The following is a 17585-nucleotide window of genomic DNA, read 5'->3' on the forward strand; positions in this document are numbered from 1 at the left end:
ATAGAACGACCTCACCTCTTTGTTTTTAAACTTCTCTTCTATCCCTTTAAATTTCAACTCATTGTGGTATCTCTTTTTCCTTCTACACAGAGCTTTCAATCTTCCTCGAATTTTTCTATATTCTTGTTTTTTACACTCTATTATCTGTTAATATTTGTTGTCTGATCTTCCTCTTTTCCTTTGCTATCGCCTGACACTCTTCGTCAAACCAATCTTTGTTTGTACTTCTCTTGGAGTCGCACTTAACTATTTTCTCGCTAGCTTCCCCTACGACAGATTTAATTTGTTCCCAGGCTTGATCTGTCTATAAATTTTAGTCACATTGTTGTAGAATTTTATTTATTTCTTCTTCATATTTACTTTTTTAGTGCGGTTTTTTAGGTGGTAGTTTTAGTTTCGAGAAAAAAAATATAAGTTATCTTAAAAATTTAAAGTCCATATTATTGCATTAGACTTCTATTTACTAAACCGTTTTATTACAGATTTCATGTGAAAAAAATTTCAAATTTCCCAACACCTGAAATCGGCTCTCCACCAATATAAACTATCTAAGGACTTCAAGAAACCACGCCAGCAGCTTCTGCAGGACAACATTATTCAAAATCGTCACACATCGACGGGGCAAGAAATGTTTGCAAAATATGCACTATATATATTGAATAGAAAGGTGTGTCAAAATTTTTTGAAAACATATTGTAAAGTTGAAAATAAGTCAGTACAGGTACCAAGTTCTTCAACTCTTCGCAAGAAATATGTGAGGACATCTTACAAAGACGTTATTGAAGGTATTAAAAGCCGGGTAAGAGATGAATATCTGTGAATATCTGTCGACAAGACTACTGACGCCAAGGGTCTGCAAATCGCGAATTTAATTATTGGAGTTTTAAACGGTTTAGCTGATGACTCCAGAAAGTCGTATTTAATCACCGTAAAATGTTTAGAAAAAACCAACTATGCAACAATTGCTCGATTTGTTAATGAATCTTGGACAAATTTCTTTTTACCGAATCAAGTACCTTCTGAAAAAATTTTGCTACTATTATAGTTACCGATGCCGCTTCCTACATGGTTAAAGCTGTTACTAGTCTTAAGATTTTTTTTCCGAATTTGATTTATTGAACATGCCTAGCGCATGGTAACAATGTAAAGAAAGTATTTTAAAAGTACCATGGCGAGTAGAAGTATATAAGTATATAGGGAGATGCTTCCCGATATCCCTTTGCCACCGGAACCAGTGTTGACTAGATGGGGGACGTGGTTGAATAGTGCCATATTTCTTGCAAATAATTATATTGGTATCAAAAATGTTATTTCAAATTTTGATCCTTTTTGTTGTATTGCTGTTCAGAAATGTCAAAATATTTTTAGTGAGAATTCTGTTCAGAATGAACTGTCCTATATAAAAGCAAATTTTGACATAATTGTAAACTCTATTACAAAACTAGAGAGTTAAAAATTATCTTTAAATGATAGTATTTGCATTATTGATTCTGTCAAAGAAAGAATAGTAAACCCTTCAGGGACAATGTGAAATCCTTTATAATTATAAAAATACGAGCCTGAATTAGCTGGAAAAACTATCTGAGCATGCTTTCCGTCAATGACACCCAAACGGTAAGAAAAATTTTATTTTTCCTCGAAAATATTTGCAAATATTTGCTGCCATTCGTCCATTACTTTTAAATTTTTGAAAACTATAACAAAATATATTGATTACCATAATGACTAATTAATTAACAAAGAAAAATCATGTTTTAAATTTTTAGGTAACTGATCACGAAAGCAGTAGCACTGAATTGGTACTCTCATCATCAAGTGGAGAGAATAAAGACTCCCAAATATCTGAACCTTCTGTCCTATCAGCAGATACTTCCAATTATAGTAAAACGCCATTAAGTTGCAAAAAACGTGGGCGAAAATCAGATCCTAGGGATGATCTTTTAATTATAGTTAATGAGAAGTTAACCCGTTAAAAGCAGATGGGTATGTTGCTATAAAATTAAGGGTACTTCTAGCAGATCAAAGGATTCTTCTTCTTAGGGTGCCTGTCCGTTCCGAACGTTGGCGATCATTCTGGCTATGATGACTTTGTTGGTTTCTATAGGAAATAGCTGTGTTGAGGTCTTTCTATACCATGCTCTCAGGTTAGTAAGCCAGGATATTCTTCTTCATCCTGGGGCCCTTTTTCCTTCAATTTTACTTTACAAAATGCATTGAAGTAGCTCGTATATGCCTTGATTTCTCATTATATGTCCCAAGTACTGCAGCTTACGGCTCTTCACGATGTTGACCAAATCCGCAGTTGTGTTCATCCTCCGCAGTACTTCTTCATTGGTGACTTTGTCTGTCCATGGTATTTTCAGGATTCTTCTGTATGACTTTAGCTCAAAAGCCTGAAGTTTTGATAGAGTTTCCGCCTTCAATGTCCACGTTTCTAAGGATCAAAGGATTATGGCGGAAAATTTATTAATGACGTTTTATTTGAAGTAGAGTGCAACAACTTAAACGGGCAATGGAGATTACAACCACCTTCAATTACTGCCAGTTTACCTAACATTTTCTACAGAAAATTCAACGATAATCTCACAGTTACTGCTGGTTTAGTTGGCATATGTCAAAGTACATCTAATGATACAAACACAGCTAATAGTTACATAGATCTCCGACAAACTCAGTACGATAGCAGTTATTCAGTTTTCTGAATCAGAATTCTTGCAAACCTTTAGTGAAAATGATAATAATTGATTCTTTAATTATCAATATTGTTACCAAACATTTACTTAAATCATGTTTTAAAATATTTATGTTTTTACAGCTATAATGGATTTTTTTGCTTTCTGTATTTTTTAAGCAGACTTTCTTCAGTTTCTATTTATTATAAGATACTATTTTATTTGGTATTAAACGTAATTTCATAGGTTTTACCTGCCTCTCATATATTTTATTACCTTTAGATAATCCTTTGCAAAAACTATGTAAATTGCAGCGCACGTTTAGAGTATTATTCTGCCAAACGCTTGAGGAGAGATGGCAGCAGAAAACATCAAATCCTCATAGATTCTTTCTGTTGCTAAAAATCAAAAATTGTTATAAAATTAGTAATGGTTTTTTTTAAGTGAACCCCAATTGAACTGATAAGATTGGTTAAGGCTACAATGCGTAAAGTTGTTTGTAAAGTCAAAATACAGGGCGAACAATCACAGGCATTTGAAACGCATGTTGGGCTGCGACAGAGAGATGTGCTGGCGTGTCTCCTTTTTAACATAGCTCTGGAAAAGGCGGTCAGGTATGCCCAAATAGACAACAGAGGAAACATATTTAATAAATCATCCCAAATTTTGGCATATGCAGATGATGTTGATCTAGTTGCCCACACAACAAGCAAGCTAGAAGAAATGTATACCACCTTGTCAAACGCCTCAAGAAATATGGGCCTGCAAGTAAATGAGGAAAAAACTAAGATAATGGCATCAACACCCAACAATAGAGCCAGAAAGATCGGCCACTAATTCACGGTTGATAACTCTACCTTTGAAGTGGTGGACAAATTCACATACTTAGGCTCCCTGATCACCAAGGAGAATGTGATGACGGAAGAAATCAAGCGAATAATAATCCTAGCAAACAAATGCTATTTTGGACTGAGTAGACATATGAGAAGCAGAAACTTAAGCGGAAAACAAAAAGAACCATATACAAAACCCTTATACAACCAGTGTTGACATATGGGTCGGAGACATGGACCATTTCCAAGGCAAATGAAAATCTACTGCTTATATTTAAACGAAGGATCCTGAGAAGAATATTCGGTGGCATCTGTGAACATACTGTTTGGAGAAGAAGGTACAACTACGAGATATATCACAGATATAAACATATCTTTGGTGGTAAAGACGTAGTATTCTTTATAAAAATAGAAAGACTAAGATGGGCAGGACACATGGCAAGATCACAGCAGAACAACCCTCGTAGAAGAATCCTTATGTCACAACCTGTGAGAAGTAGAAGTAGGGGTAGGGCAAAACTCAGATGGAGGGATGGTGTAGATGAGGATGGTAGACAAATAGGCGCAGCAAACTGGCAACAGTGGGCAATGGATAGAACTGACTGGCGTAATAGACTTGGGAAGGTCGAGGCTCTTTTATAATTTTAGCGTCGAATGATACACATTTATTTTATTAATGTATATAATTATATTAAATAGATAGTTGGTGCTTACCTTAAAGTTGATGGCAGTCTTTCATGTGGTGTTATTGAAGAACGCATAACTGTGTCCTGCTTCTAAATAAAAGATGTTATTGGTGGTAGTGATACAAATTTAACGTAAGTATATTCATTTATTCGAAGGCAATTTCTCCAATCATCTGGGTACAATCGCAATTCTTGTAATACTTAAATGTACGTGACTGTATTTCAGCATCCAATATTTGCACCACCACCTACGTTTCTTGTATTTATATCGTTTATTTCTATATCGACATGTTTCTGATTTGAAAGTAAAACTTGTACTGCAAAATCAGTACGTGTGTGTTCACATCCGATTTTCAACAATATTGTACTGCAATTGCATTCGACAAAATCGTACTGCGCCGATGGTACGTGACTGGTGGGATTATGTTGAGGACAAGGGACAGTAACAACCACGATTTTAACCCTTTCGCTCACGGCGTCCACAAATGTGGACATACATTTCTAAGCGCTCAGTTATACGAAATTATAATAATATCACTGTTTGCTCATGTTGTCCACGTTAGGGGACCTCTAAATATTCCTTATTCATGCACTAGACCCCATCTGTTGGCAAATAGAAGAAACGATCGGAAAAGTTTTAGTAAGATTCTGGCCACTGTGCAGACATCTATACAGCGCAAAGAACAGTAATTTATTTTTAGACTAGATAACTCACCCATACTTTGTAAAAATCATTTATATGTTTTAAAAGGTGTATTTTTGAGGAATACGCAGTCGCCAGTGGAATAAATTGATATTTGGCTCTGTATTCTTACTAAAAAGTGACGTCTTCACTTGTGGACTGTGTGAATAAACGGATTCTTTTAGAGTAGGTAAATATAACCTAGTCTATTCATAGTACTTGTTGACATAAACATATTTGTAATATTTCAGTAGCCAAGATGGACTTAAAGCGACATTTGACGTATGAGCAGCTGCTCAATATAATAGAAAATCTTTCAGATATTGAATATGTGTCAGACGACAGTGATGACATTAATGCTTCCGAGCAGCAATTTGAAGATTTGGAAGGTTAAAATATTTATTTTGAAGTGATATAAACAACTAATAATTATTTCTTAATCAAATTAAAGGTAGATATCGAGTAGTTTATTTATTAAATCTTGCCCAAGTACTTTCGATTCCTAGAGCATCTTCAGGGGCTCTGTCATTTGTGTTTGATACAATTCCGTTTTAGCTCTCTGATAAATATAAAATCGAAAATCTGTCCACTTGCACCGCAAATTTCAAATATTTTTATTCCTCATGGACTTTGTTTGTTTTTTATATATTGCTTCACATTGACTGATCCTTTGAACGACACAATTTGTTCATCAATTGACAGATTTGTCTCCAATGGAAGTGACAGCAAACGGGCGCGTATTGTTTCGTACAATGGACGAACTTTCCCAAACCTGACCTGATGCTCAACATCATCCATTGTATCCACAAAATGTAAAGTTTGCCCCAAGGAGTAAAATCTATTTATAGACATACTCTCAGCAATTTTGGGCACTCGTAATTTTGCATCTCAATAAAATTGGATTTTAGGATAATGTAAATTTCCCATAAGTATATGTATACCAACAAAAATTTGCATTTCCTCTACAGTCGGAAAAAATCGCATTTGATTCTGTACAGCATACAGGTTCGTAAACTCTGCCATACGTGCAACTAAATCTCTTGTAAAGTACTTCAGAAGATAGCATAAGCACTCATCTTCAATTCTACAACTGGAGTTACATCTTCTACAAACCACTGGAAGGGTGGAGTGAGATATCTCACTTTGGTACGCCATTTGATATCATTCTTAGGGGTGAGATGATTATTTATAAGGTAATCATGAACTCGGATCTTACCTTCAGTAAATGCGCGAGAAGAACCATAATGCATTTTCGCCTATTTTTAAAAATTTTAAACTGTTTGTCCTTGTGTAGTGTAGTGTAATGTACAATTTAATCAATATGACATTTTATGATTGTTGGATAGATAGGCCAAAATTGACGAAATGCCCCTGAAGATGTTCTAGGAAGCGAAAGTACTTGGGCAAGATTTAATTAATAAACTGTGCTCGATATCTGCCTTTCATTTGATAAAAGTTTATTTATTTGAGCATTCAACCTTATATCAATTTAATAATTATTTATTTTCAGTAGAAACTGAAGAAGAAGACTTACAAACTTAAAATGTAGGTCCAAATGAACCTAATATTGAAGACGAATCTCTCACAGTAGAAGTGGAGACTGTGGGCCCTGTGGTCGCTGCAGGACCAAGCACTTCTCGCGCATTTACTGAAGGTAAGATCAGAGTTCATGATTACCTTATAAATAATCATCTCACCCCTAAGAATGATATCAAATGGCGTAACCAAGTGAGATATCTCACTCCACCCATCCAGTGGTTTGTAGAAGATGTAACGCCAGTTGTAGAATTGGAGAGCCCTTATGCTATCTTCTGCAAGTACTTTACAAGAGATTTATTTGCACGTACGGCAGAGTTTACTAACCTGTATGCTGTACAGAACCAAATGCGATTTTTTCCGACTGTAGAGGAAATGCAAATTTTCGTTGGTATACATATACTTATGGGAAATTCACATTATCCTAGAATCCAATTTTATTGGGATGCAAAATTACGAGTGACCAAAATTGCTGAGAGTATGTGCATGAATAAATTTTACTCCTTGTGGCAAACTTTATATTTTGTGGATACAATAGATGATGTTGAGCATCAGGACAGTTTTTGGAAAGTTCGTCCATTGTACGAAACAATGCGCGCGTTTGCTGTCACTTCCATTGGAGACAAATCTGTCAATTGATGAACAATATATAAAAAACAAACCAAGTCCATGAGGAATAAAAATATTTGAAATTTGCGGTGCAAGTGGACAGATTTTCAATTTTATAATTCAGGGATCAGAGAGCTAAAATTTGTAATTGTATCAAACACAAATGACAGTTTTCGATCAAGAGGCAACTGTCGTTTTGAAGCTGTGTGATCGCATGATTGCAAGGTCTATTCTGATAATTAATTCTCCAGTTATTGGTTGTTACAAACTCTGCGCCAAAAAAATATCTTTGCCATTTGTACAGCTCGACAAAATAGATTCAGCAGCCCTGGCTTCTCTGCTGATAAAATAATTAAAAAACCATGGACCTGGTACTATAGAAGAAATAATCAGCAATAACGGGAAGGTAATTATGACAAAGTGGTTTGATAACAAACCTGTAATAAGGGCATCAAATTATATAGGAATTGGGATAATCGACAAGTACAAACGATGGGACAAAACAAACAAGACCTATATAGAAATAAATAGGCCACCGGTAATAAAGGATTACAATTTGTCAATGGGAGGTGTTGACAAATTCAACTTCTTACTAACATTGTACAGGACCTTTATTAGGTCACGCAAATGGACGTTGCGAATGTTCCTGGCTAGAATATAGCAGGCAAGTAACAAATTTGCAAATACCAAAGCAAATAATCTTAGATTTTGTGTACTTTCGGGCAGACATTGCTGAAGTTCTTTTAGCTATAGAAAAAACAATCAATAAAAAAAGGGGACGACCACTTTCGATAAGGCCTGAACCGAAAACACCTAAAAGAAATAACATTGAAGTACGACCAGTAAAAGGTAAGATTGGACAATGTAGGACATTTACCTACTGTTGATAAATTGAAAAATGCTTCGCGTTGCAAGAAACCTGGCTGTAAGGGAAAAACTCGTATATCTTGCCTCAAATGCAAAGTTCATTTATGTTTGACCAATATTAACAATTGTTTTATGGAGTACCATAAATTATGTATAATGTGCATTGAATAAATATTATCATTGTTCTCAGTATTTATTTTTTCTCTAACCCAAATATTTTTACCTTGTTACCTCACAGTGTCCTCATATGTGGACATGTTTTTTTTTTTCAAAACTGGAAAAACTTTTTGACTTAGAACAAACTCCATAAATCTTAAATAAATTCAAATATTTATTTTATATAAAATATTTATAGTACTTACCGTAAAAATAGCAGAAATAACCATGGCCCCTATTATAACTGAAATTGAGTTCCGTTTCAAATCAGGATCAATTGAAAACGATAGCAGCAGAGTAAACTGTTGCATATATCGGGAGAAGGTATAAACTGGCAGGTGAAAAAACCATATACCAAAAAGACTGTTCATATCGTTTGCCACAAGATACAAATTTGTAAATAATATTTTGATATTTTTTATCTCAACAAATACGTTCCAATCGTTCATTGGTAACAGACGTTTAAGCGTATTGCACAAAAAGTTTTGTCTACATGTAAGAACAAGTGTTAACTCAGTAAAGCATGCAATAATAAGTATCAACTGGATAGAAAATAAAAAGAAATGTACCGACGTTATCTTCAAAGATAACGAGCTTGTACGTATCTTGTCTATGCAAATTAGAGTTATACCAATAAGATTTAAGACAAAACAAAAAAAATATATTTTTCTGCACATTGAACTTTCTTGTATGGTTATTTCAAAGTTGCCAATAGTTTTAAACATATGCATCCACTGGTTCCTCTTAAATATTAGTTGATATAGAACTTCAAACATAAAAATAGAATACTGACTTGCTGTCCACAACGAAAAAAATGTGTCGTCTGCTCTTAAATATGGACTATCACTAAATATCCTATATACAACTACTAAATTATTGACTTGGTTAACAAGTATTAAAACAATTATTATTTGTTGCAACATATTTTGCCATGTCTGTTTCTTAATGCTATAAGGAAATACTCCCAAGAATATACCTATTTTGTAAAAATTTCTGAAATAAATAGTGTCACAATTAAAATATGTTTTCACGTTATTCCTATCCATGATGAGAAAGCAAACTGTAGTTCTGTTTTAACAAGGAGACATGCATGGAGTAATAATTAGTTTCAATGTATTCACGAGCTAATAAATAATTGTATCGGCACGTCATTAAGGATTAATTTATTTAATGATATATCTGAAATAATTAGCTAATGATTATGTCGCATGCGACGGGGGATTCAATCAATTGTCATCTACAGTCAGTCATTAAATTTTTAAAATAATAAACTTTTTGCATATAATCTAAGTAAATATAAAATATGATCTGGTGCACTTCTGACCTGACATCATGTTTTTTACTATACCCTGTGTAATATTTTAGATTTGCGTTTCTTGAACCGTACTATATTTAATATAAATTTATTATTTCTTGGGTTTAGGTTCAATAAAATACATATTACATATGGAACTAGATTTTAATTTCCATTGCAATCAACGTTTCGGCAGGAAATCCTTGCCTTTGTCAAGATTCTAAAATTGTACATGTATAAGACAAACACTTATTGTAAAATATGTATATATATGACTTACCAAAACGTAAAACGGGACACAGACATTAATGAACTGACACAATAAATAAAAGTTGATATCTGATATCTCATGGTTTACTGTCATTGGTATATAATTATTTTTATATGAGCGTATCATCGATGGTTTCGAAAAAGGTAAAGTGGAGATATGCTATGACTTAAAGAGATTTTTATGGTTTTATATTTATTATTATTTAAATCAGATTGAAATATATTTTATTTAGGTTTTGTGTATCTTTTTTGTCATTTATTGCGTTGGTATTTCTTTTTATTTCTATTAATTCGTATATCTCCCTCTTCTTTTTGTTTTGTTCTGTTTTTAAAATTTTGATGTTTTCAAAATCAAATTTATGCTTCTTCTCACTTTCATGTTTTGTGAGCGCAGTGACGTTGTTCTTGTCATATTTGTGAGAGCAAATTCTGGATTGAAGTAGTTGACTAGTTTGACCGATAAAGACACCTTCACAGTTAGTACATGGTATTTCGTAAACAACATGTGATTTTTTAAGTTTTGGAGTTTGCGTTTTTAGTTTTGTGAAATATTTATTTAAAAAGTTGTTGTCTTTGTGGGCCACTGTTATATTATGTTTGGCTAAAAGATTTGTTAATTGTTCGGATAAACCTTTTATGTATGGAAGAGTTGTGTAATTATTTTTGATGCTGTTGGCTTTGTTGTTATTTGTGTTGTTATAAAATTTATTAAGTCTTGATTTGAAAATAGTTTCGATTAGATGTTCGGGATATGCGTTCTTTAGAAGGGCATCTTTTGCTTTTTTTATTGCAGTTGGTCTGTATTTTGGATCTGTTAGTTGTATAGATTTATCTGCAAGACTTATAATTACAGACTTTTTATGGGAAAATGGATGATGAGAATTGTAGTTAAGATATTGTGAAGACCATGTTTCTTTTGTAAACCACATGGTTTTTACTGTATTGTTTATGCGATGTAAGGTGATATCCAAAAAATTTATTTTATTATTTTGTTCAATTTCTATAGTAACATTTAGTTTTGGATGGTAACTGTTGAAAATATCTAAAATTTCGGTTATTTTATTTGTTGGAATAGCACAGATACAGTCATCGATATAGCGGTAGAAGAATGGTATATTAAAATCTAAATGACTCATGACAGATTCTTCTAAGTCTTCCAGAACCAGTTGGGCAATGACACTAGATATATACCAACAAATGGATGGATGTGCAATGGGTGCAAGTATTTCTAGCAAGATCCCTGATCTTGCACCTTGTGATTTTTTTATGTGGGGATATATCAAGTCCAAACTATATGGAATTGAAGACGATAGGCCTAATTCTCTCCAAGAATTAAGAGAAAAGATCTTTGATTCAATGAGAGGTATTAGTCCAGAAACATTAACTAATGTTAGACGAAACTTTTATAATAGATTGGGTTATTGTGCTGCTGCTAATGGAGGCTTATTCGAACATTTTTTGTAAATACATTTCATTAGAATAAAATACGTTTATTTAGAATATTTTTATAGCATTTCTACCTATTTAAACATTTTTTGTAAGTACATTTATTTAGAACGTTCTTTTATGTTTGAATGAAGAATTTTTACTTTATTTTCGAAAGTACGACATTGTTTTTTCAATAAGATTTTCATGTTTTACTATAAACACTTCTAATAAAGACTGAAATAAATGTTTAGTGATTTAAAGCAAAACGATATAATATCTGCATAATTTCAAATTTTAATTTTTAAAAAAGTAAAACCTCCATGTTGGATTCGAACCCTGAGCGCCTGGATGAGAACATCGTGCCTTGAACGTTTTATAATTATTTAGTGACAGTTTGGGTTATTGTTCTGCTGCTGTTCAAATCATAGTAGAAATTATTCTTGGTTAATAATTTAAAACTTTAGATTAAATAGTCACTATTAATTAAATTATTTTATTCACATTTTTGCTTTATGTGGTCAATCAGTTTTTACTTTATGCGAAATTAAAAAAAGGAAATACGTCACACATACGACGTAACACATAATAATTATGACCGAGGTGATTTAGCTCGAAGCTAACGTCTAAAGGTGTGAGACTATCGATAGTGGTAATGTAATGTAATGTAAATTATAGGTTTCTATCGATTATTTCTCACCTCTACGAGTTTCATCTCTTTTTATTTTACAAGGTAACTGTTTTCTATCTCTTACGTTAAAAAGCCGGGTGGTAAGACACTCATCACTGTATATTTTAAGTTTCTAGCTCATTGGAAAGTTGGTTTAATATCTATTACAAAATTCAACTCAAACAGACTGAAAAAGACCTTTTAAACTACAATTTTTAGACTATTTTGTACTAAAAGTAAAATATTGATGTTAATACTTACCGTGCAAACAGATACAGTTAGTACAACTGCTACTATAACTTCAATTAAAATAGTCTTCAAAATAACATCATATGTAACCCCTAGGAATAGATTAATCTGTTGCATATATCGAAAGAAAGTAAGATATAACAGGTGGATACACCACAAACCAAAAAGACTGTTAGTATCTTTGACTACAAGAAACAGATTACTGAACATTTTTTTTATCTTCTTTATTTTCCCAAATAGGTCCTGATGTTTTATCAAAACGAACCGTTGGAGTTGAATGGACAAATATTTTTGTCTACTTATTATAACAACTGTTAACTCCGTAAAGCAGGCAATAACAATTATCATTTGGAAAGAAAATATTATATTGTGCACTTCGCTCACAGTTATTTGAACATGCCTAGATCTAAAAATCTTGCCTATTGCAATAAAAATTATTACTATAATTGTTATTACAAAAATGAAAAAGTTGATTTTTCTATCCATTGATTTTTCTTGCACAACTGATGTATAATTGTTAATATTGTCGATTATATTCTTCCAGATGATTCTTTTAAATGTAAGTTGGTATAATATCGAACATATAAAAATAACACTATGGCAAGACTCAAATACTAATAAAAATATATCATTCTTTGTAAAATAGGGATTTTCCATAAAAATCTCGTATACACTAATTACATTCAATAATCCGATAACAAAAATTAAAAGTAATATTAATTGCTGGAAAACATTTTGCCACCTGTGTTTATCGACACTGTAAGGAAATACTCCTAAATATGTCCCTATAATATAAAACCTTTTAAAATAATAGGTATCATCTGATATACTGCTTCTACAAAAATTATCTGTATACATCGTAGTAGAAACAGTAGAGAAATAAATATTTTACATTTTACAGCTTAATTTCTGTTTATTTATATTTTTCCGTACCTCATTAGCTCTTTGATTAAATATACAGGTTCTTTCATTATGATAAGTACTTATTACAAATAAGTATATTTAAGAAAAAGAAAAATGATGGTGTGCATTATTAAATATTTATTAAATAAAATAGGTTAAATACAAAAAAAGACAAATGTGTTATTTTGAAGAACGTTATTCCAAAACTTACCAAGTCCAAATTTGTGATTTTTTAGTACGATCGAATTTCTGCTGCTATTGATTCGCATTTGGTAGAGAAAAGATTTTTTGCAGATTTATTAATCATAACCTTCTAATTAACCACTTTTAATCAAATTTAGGTTTTATTTGTTTTTGTCTTTACAATAAAATAAAAAAGATTATATAACATTCCAAAGTTAAACTAAGTCCATGGACTTAAGGTACATTTGAAAAATTATTAAGTGATTTAGTTAACTAAAACAACAGAAAAAAAAACGAATACACTATGAATTACACTTAAGATTGTCCTCATTGTCCACGACTTCTTCTGCAACGTCTTCATTGACATTGCCAACATTCTGCAGTGTGTTATGTATTTAATGAGGCACCGACTATTGTACAAAACTATTTATTAAAAGATACAGTGGTTACAAACATACATTATGGATGGATCCGTAGTGTAGACCCACGGCGTTCCATCACCTAACCTCACTATCGACCCCTAGTCTTTTCCACAGTGTCTCTTATTCCGCTGCCGGACTCATCTCCTCCCTCGTTAGAGATCAAGTTTAATGGGAGCTTTTACTAGTCTTCCAGAGCGCGTTCTAATATTGCAATCATTGGATGTTTCATCACTCGGTATAGATGTGTTTGTTTCTTCTTGTGATGAACTTGGAATGGGCTCCTTCGGTTCTAATTGAATAGGCTCGTTTTTCAAATTTGGATTCACTGGGGTTTCAATTGTAACACTGTCACGTAACACTGGCACATCATCACTCACTATAGGAGGTTCTGCTTGAGCTTCGTTAGAATCTGGGATTCTATCTTCACCTCTGTCTTTTCTCATATCATTTGCGTGTGTAAATTTTATTACACCATTACTGCATACTAGATAAGTACAGTAACTTAAAATTTTCATAATCTTTCCTTTCTGCCATAATTTTGTTTGTTTGTTTTTAATATAGACACTTTCATTTACTTTATACCATGTATGCCCATTTTTAATTGGGATAGATGCATGCTTACTATTATGACAAGAAGGTTTTAACATATTAAATCTAGTTCTAGGACGCACTTTAAAAATACTTTCACTTGGAGAAATCCCTGTAGCTGTTGTAGGAGTTGTTCTATAAGAGAATAAAAAGTTTTGAATTTTCTGAATAACCAATCGTTTATTAATCTCCTCTCTCTTAATAGTCAACAGGGCTTTTTCCAAATTTTTCTTTACTATTTGAACACTACGCTCCGCAGCACCATTACTTTGAGGGTGATATGGAGGTGTCTTCAATGGTTTAATTCCATTTGCTTGACAAAATGCCACAAATTCACTGGAATTGAAAGGAGGTCCATTGTCTGAGACTAATTCGACAAGAAGACCAATTACAGTAAACATATCTCTTAATTTTGATATAGTTTCTGATGCCTCTGTACCATTTGACATTAATTTTACATCTAACCATTTTGATTTCTGATCGATTAAAATTAAAAATATGTACTTAAATTTAACAAAGAAAACTATAATTATACTCTGTAAAAGTTGTGTGGTGCAGACGGCCACGGACATAATTCCTTTCTTGAATTTGTGAAATTTTGACATTGTTGGTGTTGCAGTTTCGCAACGATATATAAACAGACTTTTTTGTGTTAGTTTTGATTCTCCCCGTAGTATATTTAAACGAGATTTGCGTGTACAAGGGCACAGCAGTTTTAAGGGCTAAACATTCCAAGACGAGCCATCTGCGAGATAAGGGCGAGTTCCATTTGCCAGATAAGAATATGTGTTTTTGAAGTTAAGATCAGCGCGTCGAGACACTTCATTGCGGTCAAAATCAGAGTCGAGTTTTATCTCTCAAACCACACACATGTGTGTGCGTTTGGGTTAAGAGTACCTTAAGACACTTGGCATCGGTCCTTTGACCGAGAAAGTAGAAAAGTTTAGTTTTGTGTAGAAAAGTTACATTATTATGAATTTTGTGGTTCCTGGTGTACGTCGTTGAAGACGTTGTTGGTAATAGCGATTGGTGCTATGATTTATGGGGTAAGCTACAATACACCATAATTTTGTTGCTGCATGGGCCAAGTACGTTTATTTGGTGCCCAATTATTATCAGTTGTGCCGCGATCGCGATTGAACTTGATTGAGAACATTTCATTACCTTTATGTAGATTTGTATATTTTTCATATTATATTAATTTCACTATTCTTTTTGTATATATATCACAGTGTTGTGTATTTTATTACCTAATATTAACTCATAATGTGTATTATGAGTATACTTTTGCATTGAGTTTAATAATTTGTTTTTATATGACATATATATTCATATTTTTTATTTTTTGTATATTATTTCTATCTATAACGTGGTATATATACAATCGACAGTTATGTTTTGTTTATGGTTCTCTTTTTGTGTGTAAGTTTGTACTACATATATTCTTCTTCTTTTAAGTTTATATTCTTCCTTATTTATAGTTGTATATTGGGTTATGTGTATTTATGTTTAATTTCACCTTCTTGTTTAAAATAGAGTTTTATACAGTCCACTGGTTTCATTTCATTTCTTTTATTTTAATATACATACCCAATCCGAAAGGGGGAAACCAGCGAGTTCTAGATTGAACAAAATATCTTCTCTCCCCCTTCAGGATGACCCCAATTGTTATATTGAGGTCATCGTATGTGCAGAACGCAACATAATGGTCCTTCGAGCCGGATTTTCTTCTTCTTTTTCTGTTTTTTTTTGTGTTTAGAGTTCTCTGAGGGTAAATACCTTTTTTCCATGTTCTGTTTCATGTGTAGTTGCGGTTTCCTTATGGTAGGCGCCTTGTCGGTTATAATAACCAGTTAATATGTCGTTGTTTACGGTTTCCTTATGGTAGGGACCTTATCAATTATGATAACCATTTTATGTGTCTTGCTCACGGGTTCCTTATGGTAGGAGCCTAGTTGGTTGTGATAACTATTTGTTGGGGTATTTCTTTTATCTAAAAAGTTACCCAGTCGTCTGCCGAAAGACGATACCTAGTCTGCTGAAAGACTATTTCTTTGTCGAGGTTCTCTTATGCTAGAGACCTTATTGCGGTTATCACAACCAGAGTATAGTCGGGTATTTCTTTTATCTGAAAAGATACCCAGTCGTCTGCCGAAAGACGATACCTAGTCTGCCGAAAGACTATTTCTTTATCGAGGTTCTCTTATGGTAGAGACCTTATTGCGGTTATCATAACTATATAGTCAGGTATTTCTTTTATGTAAAAAGATACCTACTCGTCTGCCGAAAGACGATACCTAGTCTGCCGAAAGACTATTTCTTCTTTACATTCCTTGTTCCAGGTGCTCTTCTGACAGAGACCTTCTTTTTGCGGTTGTTATAACCATTTATTGTATATATAATTCTTTTCTACTAAAAGATACCTAGTCTGCCGAAAGACTATTTCTTTTTTTTTACATTGCTTTTTCGAGGTTCTCTTCTGACAGAGGCCTTTTTTGCGGTTGTTATACCCATTTTACATTACGGTATATCTTTTATACTAAAAGATATCCAGTTGTCTACAAAAAGACGATTTTGTACTTTACATTAATTAATTTTCAAGGTGCTCTTTTTACAGAGACCTTTTTACGGTTTTTATAACCATTTTGTATTGAGACGTCTTTTATACTGAAAGATAACTAGTCTGTCGAAAGACTATTTCTTTTTTATATACTTTATTTAAAGGTGCTCTTATGACAGAGACCTTTTTCGGGTTTGTATACCCATTTCTTGCTGATTTTTTCGTAGTGCTTTTAGTGGAGTATTTCTTTTGTCTAAGCATATACTCAGTCTGCCGAAAGACATTCTTACTTTTACTTGTTTAGGGTTTTCTTATGCTAGAGACCTTTTTGCGGTTAGTATAATCATTTACATTGGGGTATTTATTTTGTGAAAAAAGATACCCAGTCTGTAGAGACATTTCTTCTTTTGTATTCGTTAGTGTTTGTGAGGGTGGAAAAAGTATTTTCGGTTATTACAACCATTTTTCTGTTTAATTTTTCCTGATTGTAGGGACATTAGTAACAGATTGTAATCGTTTTATGTTGGGATATATCTTTTCCTTGATAAGATACCTGGTCTGTGGAGACTGTTCTTTTTTATTTTGTTTGTAGTTGTCTTATTATAGAGACCTGTTTCGACTAATACAAGTATCTCTTTGGTTTGTTTCTGTAAAAAATCCAGGGATTTACAATTACTCTTACTCATTCACAATCTTTTTCTTGTTTGTCTTGTGAGTTTTAAATATAAGCTGCTCCATTTTTGTCTAAACAATGGACACCCTCCAATTCAAGAGACGGTCTGCAAAGAATGCAATTATTCGTCACTGTAATTGGATTGCAGAAAATGTTTCATTGGTCAATATTGATTATCTTTTGAAAGTTCGAAAACACTGTTACTTTTTAATACACTGTGTGAACATGCATTGCCGGTGTAAGTATTTTTGCACAGAAACTGTTTTCTTTCCTTTGTAATAAGTAAAGATTCGTTGCTCAGTTAACT

The sequence above is a fragment of the Diabrotica undecimpunctata genome, chromosome 5, assembly GCF_040954645.1.
Source record: "Diabrotica undecimpunctata isolate CICGRU chromosome 5, icDiaUnde3, whole genome shotgun sequence".
NCBI classification, from domain to species: Eukaryota; Metazoa; Arthropoda; class Insecta; order Coleoptera; family Chrysomelidae; genus Diabrotica; species Diabrotica undecimpunctata.